This window comes from Sinocyclocheilus anshuiensis, unplaced genomic scaffold (assembly GCF_001515605.1).
Source record: "Sinocyclocheilus anshuiensis isolate Anshui unplaced genomic scaffold, SAMN03320099.WGS_v1.1 scaffold1594, whole genome shotgun sequence".
Classification (NCBI taxonomy): Eukaryota; Metazoa; Chordata; class Actinopteri; order Cypriniformes; family Cyprinidae; genus Sinocyclocheilus; species Sinocyclocheilus anshuiensis.
In genome coordinates this window covers 57,997-62,459 of record NW_015546114.1, presented here as the reverse complement: position 1 = coordinate 62,459, position 4,463 = coordinate 57,997, and the positions used below count along the sequence as shown (strand labels likewise).

At 45.6% G+C, this 4,463-nt stretch overlaps 1 pseudogene; it reads right to left on the bottom strand.

The window, feature by feature from the left end:
* Window positions 1–35: 35 nt before the first annotated feature.
* Window positions 36–4,130, bottom strand: LOC107700777 (neurofilament medium polypeptide-like; annotated as a pseudogene).
* Between the last annotated feature and the right edge of the window lie 333 nt (window positions 4,131–4,463).

The following is a 4,463-nucleotide window of genomic DNA, read 5'->3' as shown; positions in this document are numbered from 1 at the left end:
TCCCCATCGCTTTCGTCCCTTTTTTTTTTTTTTTTTTACATTTTTGGCTCAGTTGGTGTCCTCGCAATAATATTTATAAGGCTACTTTTGTCAGAACACATGCCTCTACATCCCTCGTTGCTCTAATTCAAAGTAAATGTCATTCCCCACCGCTCTGCGCATATTTGATATTACTGTCATACATAGGGTGATTATTTTTCTTTCTCAAAAAACGAGGAGTGCACTCCCTCCTGAGCTGGCATGCAGATGCCACATTCAAGTGACCGCCCCCCTCTCCCAGGTATTGCAATTTAAACTAAAGTGAAAGTGAGTCCCCGGCGTCCCGGACCGCATATGCAGCAGAACCCATTTAAAGCTGTCACTCAACATGCATTTTTTAGCTTGCCGCGTCTTATGGCTTCTCTCTATGCTTGTTTTTTGTTTCAGTGTGGTTAATGTAATACATCTGTTGAGCTTTATGATTTCTTCGTTATGTTAGTTTTGTGTTGATTGCTTGATATGCTTCCTCCCCGGTTCCTCTTCGGTCGGTTATAGCTGGACGCTAGGGTCTAATCTGCTTCTGTGGCCTTCGCTACCTGCTTCTCCACGGTTTTGGAGACCACCTTCTCCTGGACGGTTTCCTCCACCTCCTCTCCTTTCTCGGTGACGGTAACAGTTTTTGTGACTTTGACTCCACCTTCCCCTGTGGTGATGGTCTCCACCGTCTTGGTGATCACAACCCTCTGGCTCGTTTCATCTTTGGTTGGGCTCTCGTCCACTCCGTTGGAGATCATCTCCTTCTTATCGGACTCTTTCTTCTCGTCTTTCTTGCCCATGTCTCCGTTCACGGTGGCCTCCTTCTTTTTGTCTTCAGGCTCTTTTTCTGGTTTACTTTTTTTAGTGGCTTTCTCATCTGCTGGCTTTGGGGAATCTTCTTTAGCTTCTGCTTTCGGTGGTTCTGCCTTTGGTTCTTCTTTCTTAGGACTCTCAGTCTTGGGGGCTTCCTTTTTTGGAGCCTCTGTCTTAGGTGTCTCCTTCTTCGGGCTTTCGCTTTTTGGAGATTCTGGTTTAGGCGTCTCTGTCTTGGTTTCTGTCACAGTTGCTTTTTCCTTCTCAGGTTTGGGCTCCTCCTTCTCCTCTTTTCCTTTCTTGTCTTCCTTTGTCGCTTCTGCTTCTACTTTCTTAGGCTGCTCCTTTGCTTCTGGTTCTTTTTCACCAGGTGATCCTTTGTCGCTACCTGCCTCTGCCTCATCTTTCTCATCACCCTCTTCTTCTTCTTCTGCTCCTTCTTCTCCTCCGCTGGTCTGTTTCTCCTCTGCTTTCTCACTCTCGGGAGAGGCCTTTGCCTCGGGTGCTTTAGTTTCCTCTGAATCGTCCTCTTTCTTTTCCTCCTCACCCTCCTCTTCTCCCTTCTCTTCCTCTTCTTCATCCTTTCCTGCTTCTTCTTCTTCTTCTTCACCTCCCTCTTTCTCTCCCTCCTCTTCATCCTCAGCAGGGGCTCCGGAGGCTACTTTGGCTTGGCTGGAGGCAACCACCTCCTCCTCTGCTTCTCCTTCCTCCTCACCTTCACCTTCCTCTCCTTTCTCACCTTCCTCCTCACCACCTTCTTCATCCTTACCCTCCTCCTCTCCTTCTTCTTCTCCCTTGGCAGCAGACAACTCTTTTGCCATCTCAACCAAAGCCTCGTCCATCTCAGACTTCTCATCCTCCACCCTGGTCTCCTCGATGATCTCCTCTACGAACTTGTGTTGCACTTTAAGCTTTGGAGGCTCACTTTTGACCTTGGGGCCTTTGGTGACGGACTGGCGATATGGGAAAGTGCTAAAGTGGCTCTCCTCTCCTTCAAGAAGTTTTCTACATAAAGAGAAAAGGCATCGAATTGCGATTTAGGCTATTATAAATTGTATGTAAAGATTACATGTAGACATTTCTCTGAAATATGTATGGCTACATAATTTGCCAAAATACAGATAATTAAGTGTTAAAAAACACTTTCTTTTTTTGCATAAAATAATATATATTCTCATTCTCATATTTACATTAATAAATATTTCAACAATAATTTGTTAAATGATAATTGTTAATAAATATGAAATATAATATTATATAATAATAAAATATTAAATATTACGCAAAATATTAAATCTAATAATAACAATATTTGCTTATTTTTAATAATAAATTATAATATTACTAACTAAAAATAAAAGGTATTTACACCATACTCATATGCAAAATATTTCCCAATCTTACCTGTATGCAGCAATCTCTATATCTAGTGCCATTTTGACATTCAGGAGGTCTTGATATTCACGAAGATGCCGTGCCATCTCCCATATATATATTCCTGGCATGCTTCAAGGAACTTTCTGTGTATATGATTCTAATGATCTCACAGCACCAATTAATTTACAATTCACAGTACAGTAATATTCACAGGGCAACCACTAGGTGCATTCAGTCTATGTGTATGAGGTGATTCCAGGACACAGCCAATGAGCTAACCCTGCCTCTGCTCTGACTCAGCAAAGAGCAGGGAGAGACTGCATTGTGGGTGTCTGCCTCTCCTTAACCCTTTCTAACACCATTCCACTGCACCTATGATGTAATGAAGCATCATATGCAAATCCTCTTGTGGATGACCAGTCGGTTTAGTGAGCTCTGAAGAAAAAGCATTACACAGCCATGCAGACTTCACTGTGACTTGATTTCATTATTGATGATAGCAGCAGCACATTTTAAAAGCCAAATTGATTTATGATTCACTACAGTACAACTGCAGCAAGGCTGCAACCATTGTTCACCACAATATTCAGAGTAGTGGTCTAACAATGAGTTTTCAGTGGCAATTGAGGAACATTATTTTATCAAAACTATACAAAACCATACACATATTATTGTTTTTCAACTTTAAAGCACTTTTTAAAATGCACGATCAGTCTTGCATATCAAACTCCCTTGTTGTTTAAATGGTAGCCTATACTTATTGTTTAGAGCATGCGATTTTGTACCTGAAGGCTGGCAAGGTCATTGTTGTGTCGGTCCTCTATGTCGTTCAGCTGCCTCTCCAGAGACTCTTTGGTTCCTCGGACAGACTCCAACTCGATGGTTCTGGACTGTAACTGACGGCGATAGTCTGCGATCTCGTCCCGTGCAGATTTGATGGCGCTTTTATTTTGCTCGGCGGCCTCCGTGAGTTTGGTGTAGCGGCACATGAACCAGTCTTCCACCTGCTGGAGGTTTTGCGTCGAGTGGCCCTCCAGCTGCGAGCGAATCTCCCGCAGCGCTTCGGTGATATCCGCCTTCTGGTAGTCCCTCTTCTCCACGGTGATCTGCGACGCTTGCACCTGCGCCAACAGATCGTTCATCTCCTCTTGGTGGTTGTTGCGGATAAACGCGATCTCGTCCTGCAGGGACTGCACTTTCTTCTCCAGCTCGGCTTTGACGAGTGCTGAGTCACCCATGTCCTTCATCAGGGCACGGACAATCGCCTCCGTCTCTTCCCTGATGCGCGCCTCCTCGTCGAAGCGGTCCCTGAGGCGCTGGATGTCTTCGTCGATGTGCTCGGTGTCCAGTTGGATCTGCGCCTTCTCGTGATGGATCTGCTCCAGCATGGAGCGCAACTCCTGTAGCTCTTGGTCATAAAGTTCGCCCAGCTGAGACTGCGACACCTGCTTCTGCCGCAGTGCCTGGATCTCCGCCTCGATCTGCTTGTTCTGCTGCTCCAGAAAGTGCACCTTGTCGATGTAGCCGGCAAAGCGGTCGTTGAGTCCCTGGAGTTGCTCCTTCTCGTTGGAGCGCTTGTAGTCTCCATTGAGGATGGAGGTCTGGGTGTAATCGAGGCTGTCGGTGGAGCTCAGCACTGTTGAGCCGTAAGCTCGCGCCACCGGGACGTTGAAGGACCTCTTGTAGGAAGAAGAGCTGGGGCTTGCCCGCGACCAGGTCTGGGAGCGAAACCCGCTGGAGGGGCTCGAGTAGCTCGTCCTGGTGTCCATCGCCCTGCGGTAAGGGCTTCCTATAGTGTCTATAGGATAACTCATCCGGACGGACGGGGTGTGAACGTGCAGATGAACAGAAGGGTGAGGTAAAGTAGTGTATAGGTGCAGGGTGTGTGGCTCTCTCAGCGCTGGATAGCCGCTCTACCTGCCTTTATATACTCGAGGCGCTGTTGCGAAAAAGCTCAGGTTTGTTTTGACTGGACCATTGATCCGACGATGTGGGAGGGTCCTGCTTGCTACACTTATCTTTATCCAGTGTTTCAGCTTCCTGGTCACACTTAACTAGTGCTTGGGAGGCTAATCCAGTGTGCGATATATTATAAAAATAACTTTCAAAAACGTTTTCTGTTCTAAAAGTTACTTTTAAAGACTTTTTAGACTGGAAACTAAAAGTGTGTGATGTATTTGTGGTGTTTAATCTAAGTGATACATAATCAGTAGGCCTACTTGTTTTTTTTTTATCGGCCATCAAATGTTTAAAAACTC